This window comes from Heptranchias perlo, chromosome 2, assembly GCF_035084215.1.
Source record: "Heptranchias perlo isolate sHepPer1 chromosome 2, sHepPer1.hap1, whole genome shotgun sequence".
Lineage (NCBI taxonomy): Eukaryota > Metazoa > Chordata > Chondrichthyes > Hexanchiformes > Hexanchidae > Heptranchias > Heptranchias perlo.
The window spans coordinates 142,531,162-142,547,837 of NC_090326.1; positions in this window are offsets into that span (position 1 = coordinate 142,531,162).

Genomic DNA, 16,676 nt, shown 5'->3' on the forward strand with positions numbered 1-16,676 from the left:
AATTCTGGTCACGACACTTTAAGAAGGATGTCAAGGCCTTGGAGAGGGTGTCGAGGTGATTTACTAGAATGGTACCAGGGATGCGGGACTTCAATTACGTGGAGAGACTAGAGAAGCTGGGATTGTTCTCCTTAGAGCTCAGAAGGTCAATTGGCAAAAGAACCAGAGACGAGACGTGGAAACATTTTTTTTAAGCAACACGTTGTTATGATCTGGAATGCACTGCCTGGAAGCAGATTCATTAATAACTTTCAAAAGGGAATTGGATAATTATTTGAAGAGGAAATGTTTGCAGGGCTATGGGGAAAGAGCAGGGGAATGGGATTAATTGGATAGCTCTTTCAAAGAGCCGGCACGGGTACGACAGGCCAAATGGCCTCCTTCCGTTCTGTTTCATTCTATGATTCTATGAAGATATGTAACTCGGAATTAAAATCAGTTCTGTACCTTACCAAAACCAATTGGATAGCAGAGGCTTGTAAATTCAACATGCTGTTGGGAGGAATCAGGTTTCTAACATTTTTTCTATCTTTTCGTTTCTACCAAACAACTACTTTAAAAACATTTCTTCCCAGACCCCGGGGGGTGGGGGGAATGATCAAATGTTATTTTTGTTTCATCTTAAACTATTTAAACCATTTAGTTCTGCAAAAGAGTTGGTGCGGTTATTAGTTTGGGAAAATAGCCTACACCGAACAAGGAGGATAGAATTTCTAGTAACTGTGTAGCTGTGTTGCAAATAGTCCTAGAATGTAACCTGTCAGAAGCCTGTCACAGCTAATCAGGAACGAAAAGGTGGCCCGCTCCTGGGAACAAATGAGTAAGGTCTCATGAGCATGTCGGCTCTAATTAATACTGCAGAGTCTAGTTTACAGGCATTAAATATAGGTTTCGCTTTTTCTATTATTTCCTGACTATTATATCAAAAGTGACTCATTTACACCTACGCAGCATTTTGTCAGCATAATGATATGCTTTTCAAAAAAAAATACTTTCCAATTCTGGGTGCCCATGCGAACTAATTATTAATTACTTAGCGATAAAAAGAAATAGTAAAAGTGTTGGAACCTGATTCCTGCCTCGAGTGGGTTGAATTTCCAACTGATTTTAATGGGATGCAGAATTGATTCTGAGTCCCATTCACCGGTGTGACTATGTGACTAGTGAAGTAAGTGGCTGAGATTGAAAACTCAAGAAGGCTTCTGCTTCAGTAACAGTGTAGGCATTAATAATACTTTCCCTAAACATCCACATGGACATCCAAAACCGATAATCAGTAACTTTTTGTTTTAAAAAGAGGAAGAAAACCATTGTGTTGTAACCTAGTGAAACATAACTTTTACTTTGAATAGTTCTTGCAAATGGTTGTTAAATCTCAACTGCTTTTTTTTTGGGCTCATACAAGGAGCACTTATAAATAAACAGAAGATTAACTAAAACAAACTATTTCAAAAATTGTAAATTAAGAAATTGTTGTTGTGCACGCTTTGGGGTAAACTGGGGGCTACTAAAAGCTTTGGGGAAAATTTACTCCTGCTTAATAACCCCTGATGTTGCTGTTTTTAGTTGCAGGAGAAAATCGTGTGTTATAGCACGTGTATAGTGGGCTGATTAATGGAGCATCGGAACTCGTTACTAGGCACAGCAGATGTTAAATAAGATTTTACAATTAGTGCTGCATCCCAATACTCTTTACTTGTACAAGCCTTTAAACTAAAGCTTAACCTTATGTGTGAAGTATATGGGCCACCTATATACCGTATGTGACTCTATAGGTTAGATTTTCATAGGAACAGGAGTAGGCCATTTAGCCCTTTGAGCCTCTTCCACCATTCAGTCAGATCATGGCTGATCTGTACCTCAACTCCATTTACCTCCCTTTGATCCATATCCATTGATACCGTTACCTAACAAAAATCTAGCAATCTCATTCTTTGAAAATTTCAATTTACCCAGCTAAATTGATTATCAATGCACCTGTTTTAGGCCCCTAAAACAGGGGCAACAATGTTAACTTCAGACCCCAAAGTTCACCGAGGAAGTTAGAAATAGTTAATATTGATTACCAGGCCCTTAATTGGTTACATCTATTCCTGACCTTTGCAATAACCCCATCAAGGAGTACTAAGCTATGTCCTGAAAAAGTGAGGCTGTTCAACCCAGTGGGAGTGGGGAAGCTATCACTTTCAGCATGATAGTTGATTTGTTTTACGTGCAAAAATCTGCCAAGCCATTTCTGTGTGCACTTGAAACCTGCTTGTGATTGACAGTTTTAATTAATTTTCACACAGCAAGGTCCCACAACCAGCAATGAGACAAATGAGCAGATAATGTGTTTTTTAGTGATGTTGGTTGAGAGATAAATCTTGGCCAATGCACCGGGGGGAGCTGCTCTGCTGTTCTTCGAATAGTGCAATGGAATCTTTTACGTCCACCTGAGAGGGCAAATGCAGCCTTGGTTTAAAGTCTCATCCAAAAGACGGCACCTCCGACAGTGCAGCACTTCCTCAGTACTGCACTGAAGTCTCTGGAGTGGGACTGTGAACCTACAACCTTCATAACGCAGAGGTGAGCGTGCTACACGCTGAGCCACAGCTTCTCCATTAAGTACACTATTATTATATTAAGTAAACCATTCTGTATTTGCTATGTAGAATAAAACACATCTGGTAGTGAGTAAAGCTGTTATTTGATCACAATGTTACAAACTGCTTGCACTTCGGTTTTATGATTTAGGACGCTATCAATAACCTCTGACTGAATGACGTCTTGAACTGTCTGTCTGCTTGCTGTTATCCTGTATACAATTACCCATTGCCAGCCAGTGACATCGTAAATGTATTCATGAAGATTTCTTCCAGTCTGTATCTCCTATTTTCTCCATGACTCCCTCTTGTCAGGATTTCAAAAATGCGTTTCTCTTGAAAATAATATACCGTTTCACTACAAATACTAACCAGTGGAAATCTTCATGAAGCCATTTATGATGTTGCTGCATACAGCAACCAGAGGTTTTTTTTTTATTTCCCCACAGGAGTCTTTTGGTGGCCTGGAAAGTAATTTGATATAACTGTAAAAATTCAGCATAAGTCTACTATCATTACCCGGTTCGTAGAGATGAAAGCATGGCAGAATTGAAGAAATTATAAACCAAATGAATTCGTTTATAAAGAGTCAAGTCATTTTTTGTGTTTCAGTGCTGTAAGAAATGAGTCTATATAATTAAACAAAACATTACCTGCATATCTAGCTACCTCCCACCATTTAGCAAATTGCAATGAATCATAGATAGAGGCACAGAATCATACAGCACAGAAGGAAGCCATTCGGCCCATCGAGCCTGTGTCAGCTTTCTGAAAGTGCTACCAATTAGTCCCATTCCCCTGCTCTTTCCCCATAGCCCTGCAAATTTTTCCTTTTTATGTATCTATCCAATTCTGTTTTGAAAGCTACTATTGATTATGGTTTCAGGCAGTGCACTAAAGATCATAACAACTTGCGGAGTAAATAAAATTCTCCTCATCTCCCTCCTGGCTTTTTTGCTAATTATTTTAAATCTGTGTTCTCTGGTTACCGATCCTCCTGCCACTGGGAACCGTTTATTCCTATCTACTCTATCTAAACCCCTCATAATTTTAAACGTGTCTATTAAATCTCCCCTTAACCTCCTCTGCTCTAAGGAGAACAATCTAAGTTTCTCCAGTCTCTCCAGATAACCAAAACTCCTCAAATCTGGTATAATTCGAATAAATCTCCTCTGCACCCTCTCTAAGGCCTTGACATCCTTCCAAAAGGGTGGTGGCCAAAATTGGGCACAATGCTCTAGATGAGGCTTAACCAGTGTTTTATAAAGGTTTAGCCTAACTTTCTTGCTTTGGTACTTTATGCCTCGATTTAAAAAGCCAAGGATCCTGTATGCTTTTGTAACAGCTTTATCAACTTGTTCTGCCACTTTCAGAGATTTGTGTACATATACCCCCAGGTCTCTCTGTTCCTGCACCTCCTTTAAAATTGTACCATTTAGTTTATATTGCCTCTCTTAATTTTTGCTTCCAAAATGTATCACTTCACACTTCTCTGCATTAAATTTCATCTGCCATGTGTCTGCCCATTTCACCAGTCTGTCTATGTCCTCCTGAAGTCTGGTATTACCCTCCTTACTGTTTACTACATTTCCAAGCTTTGTGTCATCTGCAAACTTTGAAATTATGCCCTGTATACCCAAGTCCAGGTCATTAATATATGTAGTACTTTATCAAACGCCTTTTGACAGTCCATATACACCTCATCAACTGCACTACCTTCATCAGCCTTCTTCGTTATTTGATTGAAGAACTCAATCAAGTTAGTCAGACGCGATTTGCCTTTAACAAATCCATGTCGGCTGTCATTTATTGACCCATGTTCTTCCAAGTGACAATTAATTTTGTCTCAGATTATTGTCTCTATAAGTTTCCCCACTACTGACATTAGGCTGACTGGCCTGTAGTTACCTGTTTGATCTCTCTTCCCTTTTTTGAACAGCGGCATAACATTTGCAACCCTCCAGTCCTCTGCTACCGCTCCCATACACAAGGAGGATTGAAAGATTGTGGCCAAAGCCTCTGCTATTTCCACCCTTGCTTCCCTCAGCAACCTGGGATGCATCCCATCTGGAGTGGGTGACTTTTCTACTTTGAGCTCTGCCTGCCGTTTAATTACCTCCTCTTTATCTATTTTAATCCTGTCCAATTTCTCTACCCCCTCCTCCTTTACTGTAACATTTGCAGCATCCTCTTCTTTAGTGAAAACAGATGCAAAGTGCTCATTAAGTACCTCAGCCATGCCCTCTGCCTCTACAAGAAGATTTCCTCTTAGGTCCTTAATTGGCCCCACTTTTCCTTGCTTTGTCCTAAATACCTCACTTGCTTTAATAATGTGAGATATATGAATATATTAACACAAAAGTGTCCCTTCTAGGTCTAACACCAAGAGTATTTCTCTTTGTGATCAACGTCATGATACAAAATTATTTTATCCAAAATCTCTGTTACGTGTAACAAGCAAAAACTAATAACTTGATGTAAACTGTGACAAATTGAGTGTCTGAATGTATGCATCATTTGTACTTCGAAAAATCAATGAAGTTTAATTCAGAACAATTGGACATAGTCACACCTGTCAACTGATGCTCAGTTCAAAAGTAGCTATGCAGAATATTGTGATAGTTCCTGAAAGGTCCTAATGCCTGCTGCCTTGCAGAGCCTCAAAGAGCTAATTCGAGCAAGTTCACTCAGCATTTCCAAATGGGTGAAATAGCTAAAGGAGAGAGATCTATTTTTAAATGTTAAAAAAAAATTCTTGCTTTGCTGGTGGCTTAATGAGTGGATCACAGTGTGGTTGTTACCATTTTAGGTAATTAGAAAAAAAAATTCTCTCAATGGTTTCTTGGTAGTTTCTATAAGTGGATCTTGCCCTGTTATCTGCCCCTAGTAAAGAAAAGAAAGAAAGAACTTGCATTTATATAGCTCCTTTCAGATATCCCAAAATGCTTCACAGCCAATGAAATACTTTTGAGCTGTCGTCATTGTTGTAATGTAGGAAACACAGCAGCCAATTTGCGCACAGCAAGATCCAACAGAGAGCAATGAGATAAATGATCAGATAAGCTGTTTTAGTGATGTTGGTTGAGGGATAAGTGTTGTCCAGGACATCGAGACAACTCCCCTGCTCTTCTACGAATAATGCCCTAAGATCTTTTACGTCCATCTGAGGGGTCAGGTGGGGCCTCGGTTTAACGTCTCACGCAAATGACGGTACCTCCGACACTGCAGCATTCTCAATACTGCACTGAGGTGTGTAACTCAATGATTAATAATTATCCTTTTTGCAGTATTCTGCATATTGGATTAAAGGTAATCTTTCACTATAATACTACTCACTAATATTAAAGTAAATAATATTACTTTATTTAATAAAGTAAATATTAAACACAGACCGAGTTTCAAAAATGTCAATGACTATATTTAATTACAAATAATATGGAGATATGAAGCATAAAACAGGTAAATAGGAGAAGGACAATATAGAAATACAATAAAAAAAAGTCTGTATTGGCCGAATTACTCTTTGTAAGGATTTTTTTGGATTAAAAAATAATGCCTTTGAAAGTGTCTGTGCATGGCAAATTCAGACAGTTTCCATCCTTTTGTACCGCTTTCAGTATTGGTGTATCATTTGATAATGTAAAGCAATGTAATCCATATGCAGGGAATATAACAGCCTACTTCAGCTGACCATATACCAGAATTTAATGATACAATGGGCAATGAAGGAACATTTGACACAGAAAAAGAGGTCTATTTCATAGATAAAAACATTTTGCATAATTACCAGTAACATACTGATTAGAAATTAAAATAACCCATTTCTTTCACATCACAGAACCATGCTGCTAATTCAATAATATTTACCAAGTCGGCATCAATCAGCAATTGATCAATGAAATAAATCATTTTGATCCGTGGATCAAATGACGCCATCTGCTTTTTAATCACAAAGGCAGTAAACCTATTTGATCATTCAATCAAGAGACATAGCTTAGACTTTCACCACAAGAAATAAGCAAAAAAAACCGCACATTTGCAACAGTGATACCAGGAAGGTTTGACGTCCAGTTTCTGCTGAGTTAGTGGATCTCAGCCGGGCAGTATTTGTGCCTTTACAGCGCTCCTGAGTTAGAAAGTGGCAAAATTAGTCAGTTTCTACTCCTGATTCCTGCTGGAGAGTGCGCATATGCAGACAGCGTGTACGGGTAGGGATCAGCTAGGCTGCCAGCCCCACTCGAATAACCAGCTGACACTCACTGCCAAGGCTCACACACGAAGAACGGTGCTGGTGGGTGGATAAAATCCACGGAACCATTGCACTACCTGAATGTTCAGGAGAGGAGGGAAGAGAAAACAAAAATGAAAGATTCCTCTGCTTTACAGAAGTGAGATTGAATCAGATGAACACCTCTGGCAATAAGCATATGGCGGAGATCCTTGTGCGTCCTGCAGCCAACATTAATTTCTGCGTATTTGTTCTTTCCAGCAATCTGATTAGGGGCTGTGTCCTTCTTCTTAACACAATAGCTGCTCAGGCTTGCTGTGCTCATTTATTTCTATTTGTACTACTGTCTTCATTTCTTTTCAATCAATAAAGTGTCACATCTGTGTGGTATCCTGTTAATGAGACGCACAGAAGCAGACGTAATTCATTAGGAAATTGAGCTAAATTATAAAATAATTATCACAGACAGCAGTAACATTCAGGTTTGAATGTAAAACACCCACAGCTTCTGGGATAGAATTGACATGCGGCAATCAAACAAGAAACAACCATTTTGATTGTCTTTTGTTGCTGCTTCCATTACAGATTTTGATTGAGGCTGGTTTTGGGATACAGTATACGAGTAATTTGAGAAATCTGATGTGGTAAGTGCAGTATGCTTGGAAGGAACAGGTGACTTTGGATCTATGGTTCTGAAAGCTCTCCAGCACTAAAGTTTTCCTTGTTTCCTTGCGAAGCTGAGTTCGGATCGGTCAAGGCCCTGTGGGCGGCGGAGCAGGCCCAGGGGCTGAGTGGCCGGGTCCTGCTCCTACTTCTTGTGTTCTTTAGATTTGAGGTTGGGATCAGATCAGCCATGATCTTATTGAATGGCGGAGCTGGCTCGAGGGGCCGATTGGCCTACCCCTGCTCCTATTTCTTATGTTCTTATGTCATGTCTGGGTCCGTTGTAGACTAATTGATAGAGATTGATTGCTGTGATTAGTCAACAACTCCATTATTGTTGTATCTTGTAATTACCAGGATGGTAGAAGGTGAACTAGGCGGACCTTAGTCTTTTATCGCCTGGCAATTCCTATGTTCCTATGTTTGTTTCAAAGAGGAGTTTTGATTAAATATTTCAGATACGACTTTGCTCTCAAGTTTGCATTATTTTTGCAGTAAATCGTGCCTGTAGTGTGGTTTAATGAAAAAAGTGTGACAAAATACAACACGCTTCTCAAAGCTTTGTCCTTTATCCCTTCTGACTTGCAAGTCATGCAAATTGGAACTGAATGTGAATGACAGTTTCGTTTATGGCAAAAAAAGGTTAACTTTTGTACTGATCAAGTTGAGGGATTTTAATGCTGGGAAATGGAACACTTGCAGGTAGCATTGGTTCATTTAAGGGGAGGCTTGATGCATATGCGAAGGAGAAAGGGCTAGAATGATAAGGGGGCAGTGTGGGAAGAGATAATTAGAATGGGATGAGGCTCATGTGGAGTATAAACACCGACATAGACCAATTGGGCTAACAGCCCGTTTCTGTGCTGTAGATTCTATGTAATTCATATTTCAGCACATCTTGTTATCATCAAAAACTCTCAGGTGAAGAATAGCATGGTGAGAAACAAAGTAGAATTCCTTTCACTCTGCCCTAACCTTAGAAGAACATCCCCTATTGAACCATTATCACATTTTCCATTTTCCACAACACCTACCATGGCATCTATAACGAGATTGTTAATTTAGTGCCAAATTAGGGATAGTTCTCTGCTGTGGCCCATAACTGCCTTAAGCCTGTCTAACTGCATTCTACTTGTATTCAAATCCCTCCATGACCTCGCTCCCTCCCTATCTCTGTAACCTCCTCCAGCCCTACAAACCTCAAAGAATTCTACGTTTCTCCAATTGTGCATCTCCGATTTCCTTCGCCCCACCACTGGCAGCCGTGCCTTCAGCTGCCTAGGCCCCGAGCACTGGAATTCCCTCCCTAAACCTTTCTGCCTCTCCACCTCTCTCTCTCTCCCTTTAAGGCGCTTCTTAAAGCCTACCCCTTTGACCAAGCTTTTAGTCACCTGTCCTAATATCTCCTTATGGGGATCGGTGTCAAATTTTGTCTGCTGTGAAGTGCCTTGGAATGTTTTACTACGTTAAAGGTGCTATATAAATACAAGTTAGTGTTGTTGCATTCACATAGCATTCTTATAGCAAACAGACAAACCTTCGTTTCACGAATCTGGACTGGAATGAAGCAGAGTCACAAAGGTGGAAAACCAGCATACTAACCGAACATAGTGCCTCGTGAAGGGGTACCATTCACATCACTACAGACGCTTTACTTCACTTCAGGTTTTCAGGCACTAATACTGGTCTTGATTGTTTGATTGAAAAATGTTAAAAATGACGATTCAACACTATCAATTAAGCAGAATGAGAAGAGCAATGGGCAGTGACAATCAGCAGTGGGCAGCAGGCAGTTGACAATGAAAAAATAACTTCCAGATAGTGGAGAATATACACTGTGCAATAGGCAACTAGTGATTGAAAGCTCAATCGCCACAATTGTCTTTACATTCAGTGGGAAAGTCTAAGAGAACCAAAATATTCTCCAGTAGGAGAATGGCAAAAAAAATCAGCATTGGTAGAGCTGAAAAAATAATTGAATACTGCTTTGTACAGACACAGTCGTGTGGGTTATGCCCAAGACAAAACAAGGCCATCTCTTTATAATCTTTACAACAAAGTGAATTTGAAGAACAAAACTTCGCTGCGGTAAAACATGCAAGTAAAAATAGCAGAGCAGAATTCAGAATAACAGAAGCACAAAAGCTTTCAGAGTGCCCTGAGTGGGTAGGAACACAATGGAGGGAAAGAATCTCAACCAAATAAAAGGGTTCTAGAAATGTAAGTATTCAAATAAGCAGGTCGCTGCCACTGCATGGGAAATAATGGGAGAAAAATAAGGCCTTGAGACTTTTACAGATGAATTGGCTTGTGAAATTAAGCAGTCAGCAATTAAGGAAATAAGGTGGCATGAGCGTAAAAAAATATAAAAGATTTCACTTGCAACATCTCTATTATTGCTTTCCACCTCTTCATTTGCTTTTCTAAAAATTTCTTTAAACAAGGTTCATTGATTTTGTTTATGGAGACATGACTTTCATTATTTTGTGCTAAATGGATATCCGTTTCCATAGAGACACAAAGAGGTCTGGGAAATTTTTCACAACTTTAATGGAAGTATTTTTTCCACATGTCATCCATTGTTCTGACTCTTCCAAAGGTTCCTAAAACGCAAGTCTTGCCATCAGGACTACGTTTACAGATCAGGTTCAAAGAATTATCATTAACTTTTATAATCTTTTTAATTTTGTTCTAAATTTTATTTTTCTTTAATTTTAGTTTAATTTACATGTTGATGCTGATAAAATAACTGAGAAAAGTTACTGATATCAGCAGCGAGCAGGAGCAGAATTAACATTGGTAGATATAGTTGTGACATGGGTTTGCTTGTGTGTACATGACAGATCCTTCATGCTGATGAACATTGTAACTCTTCCAACCTAGTTTTCCAGTTGATATATTTGGCATTCATCAATTAATTTTTGTTGACTTAGAATCTAGAGTTTTGTAGCACCAAAGGGGGCCATTCGTCCCACTGGTCCCATTCGTCTAAGACAGTTCTTTGCTACAACAATACAAAACTAATCCCACTGCCCTACTCTTCCCATATCCCTGTATCGCTCTCTGCTTCAAATAGCTATCTACATTTTGCATTAAAAGATTCAATTTTCTTTGCCTCAACCAATCCCTGTGGAAAACATTCCATACTTCAGCAAAGAGATTTTTCCTAACGTCTCTCCTCATTCTCTTAGTGACAATTTTAATTTGATGACCCATCATTAACCACTCCCTAACCAGAGGAAATAGCCTTTCCCTATCCAAACTATCAAAATCCTTCATAATTTAAAAACCATCTGTGAAATTTCCTCTTAGCCTTCTCTTCTACAGTGAAAATTGCCCAGGTATGTCCTGTCCACAAAAAGCAGGACAAATCCAATTTGGCCAATTACCGTGCCATCAGTCTACTCTCAATCATCAGCAAAGTGATGGAAGGTGTCGTCGACAGTGCTATCAAGCGGCATTTACTCACCAATAACCTGCTCACCGATGCTCAGTTTGGGTTCCGCCAGGACCACTCGGCTCCAGACCTCATTACAGCCTTGGTCCAAACATGGACAAAAGAGCTGAATTCCAGAGGTGAGGTGAGACGGACTGCCTTTGACTTCAAGGCAGCATTTGACCGAGTGTGGCACCAAGGAGCCCAAGTAAAATTGAAATCAATGGGAATCAGGGGGAAAACTCTCCAGTGGCTGGAGTCATTCCTAGCACAAAGGAAGATGGTAGTGGTTGTTGGAGACCAATGATCTCAGCCCCAGGATATTGCTGCAGGAGTTCCTCAGAGCAGTGTCCTAGGCCCAAACATCTTCAGCTGCTTCGTCAGTGACCTTTCCTCCATCGTAAGGTCAGAAATGGGGATGTTTGCTGATGATTGCACAGTGTTCAGTTCCATTCACAACCCCTCAAATAATGAAGCAATCCGAGCCCGCATGCAGCAAGACCTGGACAACATCCAGGCTTGGGCTGATAAGTGGCAAGTAACATTCGTGCCAGACAAGTGCCAGGCAATGACCATCTCCAACAAGAGAGAGTCTAACAACCTCCCCTTGACATTCAATGGCATTACCATCGCCGAATCCCCCACCATCAACATCCTGGGGGTCACCATTGACCAGAAACTTAACTGAACCAGCCACATAAATACTGTGGCTACAAGACCAGGTCAGAGGCTGGGTATTCTGCGGCGAGTGACTCACCTCCTGACTCCCCAAAGCCTTTCCACCATCTACAAGGCACAAGTCAGGAGTGTGATGGAATACTCTCCACTTACCTGGATGAGTGCAGCTCCAACAACACTCAAGAAGTTCAACACCATCCAGGACAATGCAGCCTGCTTGATTGGCACCCCATCCACCACCCTAAACATTCACTCCCTTCACCACAGGTGCACAGTGGCTGCAGTGTGTACCATCTACAGGATGCACTGCAGCAACTCGCCAAGGCTTCTTCAACAGCACCTCCCAAACCTGCGACCTCTACCACCTAGAAGGACAAGAGCAGCAGGCACATGGGAACAACAGCACCTGCACGTTCCCCTCCAAGTCACACACCATCCCGACTTGGAAATATATCGCCATTCCTTCATCGTCGCTGGGTCAAAATCCTGGAACTCCCTTCCTAACAGCACTGTGGGAGAACCTTCACCACACGGACTGCAGCGGTTCAAGAAGACGGCTCACCATCACCTTCACAAGGGCAATTAGGGATGGGCAACAAATGCTGGCCTCGCCAGCGATGCCCACATCCCATGAACGAATAAAAAAAAAGTATTTCAAACCTCTCTTCATAACTATAGTTTCTCATCCCTGGCAACATCCTGATGAATCTTTATGCTCTCTATGGCTTTAATGCCCTTTCAATAATGGAGCACCCAAAACTGTGGCCTAACTGTTTGCCTTGTACAAAATTATCATTACCTCATTACTGTTAAGGGATCGGCCATTTCAGACTTAAGGTGAGGGATCGGCCATTTAAGACTGAGATTCGGAGGAATTTCTTCACTCAGAGGGTTGTGAATCTTTGGAATTATATATCCCAGAGGGCTGTGGATGCTCAATCATTGAGTATATTCAACGCCGAGTTAGATAGATTTTTGGACTTTAGGGGAATTAAGGTATATGGGGATCAGGCGAGAAAGTGGAGTTGAGTTTGAAGATCAGCCATGATCTTATTGAATGGCGGAGCAGGCTCGAGGGGCCTTGTGGCCTACTCCTGTTCCTATTTCTTATGTTCTGTTGCATTCTATTCACCTATTTGTAAAGCCCAAAGAGCCAATGGGTCTTTTTTTTATGGCTTTAGCTATCAGCACTTGCATTTTCAATGCATTACATGTTTGAACCCCAGGACCTCTCCGACCATCCACATCCTCAGATTCTTTCCATTCAGGGTAGATGCACATTCCTTGTTTATCCTCCTAAAATAAAGAAAAATTTTGCATTTATGTAGCATCTTTCAGAACCTCAGGACATCCCAAAGCATTTTACTGACAATGAAGTACTTTTTTTTGAAGTGTAGTCATTATTGTAATGCAGCCAATGTGTGCACAGCAAGGTCCCACAAACAGCAAGGAGATAATGATCAGATAATCTGTTTTAGTTATATTGGTTGTGGGATAAATGTTGACCAGGACACCATGGAGAACTCCCTGTTCTTCTTCGAAAATAGTGCCATGGATATTTTGACATTGTTCTCTCTAAGCCCAAATCATCTATTTGTAACAAGGATAAACGTGGAACAAAAATTAACAACAACAACAACAACAACAACTTGCTTTGATATAGCACCTTTAATGTAGTAAAACATCTCAAGATGCTTCACAGGATCAAACAAAATTTGACACCGAGCCACATAAGGAGATATTAGGACAGGTGACCAAAAGCTTGGTCAAAGAGGTGGGTTTTAGGAACATAGGAACAGGAGTAGGCCATTTAGCCTCTCGAGCCTGTTCTGCCATTCAAAGAGATCATGGATGATCTGTGACCTAACTCCATATACTTGCCTTAGCCCCATTTCCCTTAATACTTTTGGTTAACACAAATCTATCAATCTCAGGTTTAAAATTAACAATTGAGCTAGGTTTTAAGGAGAGTCTGTAAGGAGGAGAGACAGCTAGAGAGGTGGAGAGGTTTATGGAGGGAATTCCAGAGCTGAGGACCAAGGCAGTTGATGGCACGACCGCCAATGGTGGAGCAATGAAAATCAGGGATGCGCAAGAGGTCAGAGTTGGAGGAGCGCAGAGATCTCAGAGGGTTATAGAGCTGGAGGAGGCTATGGAGATGGGGGGGTGGGGGGGTGGTGAGGCCATGGAGGGATTTGAAAACAAGGATGACAATTTTAAAATCAAGGTGTTGCCGGACCAGGAGCCAATGTAGGTCAGCGAGGCAAGGGCGATGGGTGGACGGGACTTGGTGCGAATTAGGATATGGGCAGCAGAGTTTGGATGAGTTCAAGTTTATGAAAGGTGCAAGCTGGGAGGCCAGCCAGGAGAGTATTGGAATAGTCGAGTTTAGAGGTAATAAAGGCATGAGGGTTTCAACAGCAAATGAGCTGAGGCAGGGGTGGAGACGGGTGATGTTAGGGAGGTAGGCAATCTTGATGATGGAGCGGATATGTGGTCAGAAGTTCAACTCTGGGTCAAGTAGGGCGCCAAGGTTGCGAACGGTATGGTTCAGCCTCATACAGTGGTGAGGAAGAGCGATAGAGTCGGTGACTAGGGAACGGAGATTGTGGCGGGGACTGAATGTGTAATTGGAGGAAATTTCTGCTTATCTAATACTGGATGTCCGACAAGCAGTGTGAGAAATCAAAGATAGTGGAGGGGTCAAGACAGCTGGTAGTGAGGTGGAGCTGGATGTTGTCAGCATACAAGGGATATCAAAATCAACACAAAACATTTTGATATTAGGAAAAAGAGGGTGGTCAATACCAATGTGGACCCCTTAAAAACTGATAATGGTGATATTGTAAATGAAAATAAGGAAATGGCGGACATGTAAAATAATTACTTTGCATCAGTATTTACAGTAGAGGAAGAAGATAGCATGCCGGACACACCAAGGAAACTAACTTTGAATCAGGGTTGGGGACTCACCATAATTAATGTAATTAAATTAATGGTAATGAAGAAAACAATGGCACTAAAGAGTGACAAATTCCCAGGACCAGATGGTTTCCATCCCAGGGTTTTAAAGGAAGTTGGTGAGAACGTTGCAGGTGCCCTAACTATAATCTTCAAAAGTTCTCTCGATTCAGGAACCATTCCTTTAGATTGGAAAATTGCTATTTAAGAAAAGTGAGAAAGGGAAACCAGGGAATTATAGACCAGTTAGCCGAACATCTGTTGTCAGGAAATTATTAGGGTCTACAATTAAGGATAGATTGACTGAACACCTTGAACATTTTCAGCTGATCAGAGAAAGCCAGCATGGATTTGTAAAGGGTAGGTCATGTAATAAATTGGATAGCCAGGTGGTGAAGGATAGTCTGCTACAGCCTTTATTCACAGATATCCACATTGCCCACTCCACACCCTAGATAAGCTCTCATATAAATGGATACAAGAGTGTCCCCAATTGATACACACCACCTGAATACAATTAACACTAATTGATATAAATCATAAGGATACAATTAACAGGTCATGTCTGATGAACCTGATTGAACTTTTTGAAGAGGTGACTAAAGTAATGGACAGAGGAATGTCCATGGATGTTGTTTATATGGACTTCCAGAAGGCATTCGATAAAGTCCCTAATAAGAGAGTTCTGACTAAAATTGAAGCTCTTGAAATTGAGGGAAAATTATTGACCTGGTTAGGAAATTGGCTGAGCGACAGGAGACAGAGAGTAGGAATAATGGGAAGAGACTCAAATTGGCAGGATGTGACGAGTGGTGTCCCACAGGGATCTGTGTTGGGGCCTCAACTATTCACTGTATTTATTAATGACTTAGATGTTGGGATAGAGAGCCACATATCCAAGTTTGCCGATGACACAAAGATAGGCAGCATTGTAAGCAGCATAGATGGAAGCATAAAATTACAGAGAGATATTAATAGATTAAGTGAATGGGCAAAACTGTGGCAAAGGATTTCAGTGTAGGCAAGTGTGAGGTCTTCCACTTTGGACCTAAAAAGGATAGATCAGAGTACTTTCTAAATGGTGAAAAGCTCAAAACAGTGGAAGTCCCAAGAGACTTAGGGGTCCATGCACATAGATCATTAAAATGTCATGGACAGGTACAGAAATAATCAAAAAGATTAACGGAATGCAGGCCTTTATATCTAGAGGACTAGATTACAAGGGGGTAGAAGTTATGCTACAGCTTTACAAAGCCCTAGTTAGACCACACCTGTGTTCAGTTCTGGGCACTGCACCTTAGGAAGGATATATTGGTCTTGAAGGAAGTGCAAAGTAGATTTACTAGCTCCAAGCGTTAAATTAAGAGGAGAGATTACACAAACTAGGGTTGCATTCCCTGGAAATTAGAAGATTAAAGGGTGATTTGATCGAAGTTTTCAAGATATTAAGGGGAACTGATAGGGTAGATAGAGAGAAACTATTTCCGCTGGTTGGGGAGTCTAGGACTAGGGGACATAGCCTAAAAATTAGAGCCAGGACTTTCAGGAGTGAAGTTAGGAAACACTTCTACATGCAAAGGGTGGTAGAAGTTTGGAACTCTCTTCTGCAAATGATAGTTGATGCTAGCTCAATTGTTAATTTTAAATCTGAGATTGATAGTTTGGTGTTAACCAAAGGTATTAAGGGATTATAGGGCTAAGGCGGGTATATGCAGTTAGGTCACAGATCAGTCATAATCTCATTGAATGGCTGAATGGCCTACTCCTGTACCTATGTTCCTATGTGGCACCTGACACGTTGTCGGATGATGTCGCCGATGGACAGCATGTAGATGAGAAATAGCAGAGGGCCAAGGATAGATCCTTGGGGGACTCTAGAGGTAATGGTGTGGGAGTGGGAAGAGAAGCCATTGCAGGTTATTAATCACTGTGGTAGGAGCATGGAATAATAAGGGGGAATTTTAACACCCTCTGCCTGGCAGAAACTGGGTGGAACAGGAATTAAAACCAAGTGATTCTTTCTCCCACTCTGATACTGCCCTGCGGAAATTTTAACACCCGGTGGTTGAAGCCTCCCCCTGACTCAGGTGAGTGCCTCATTAATATATGCTAATCGATGTTCTAT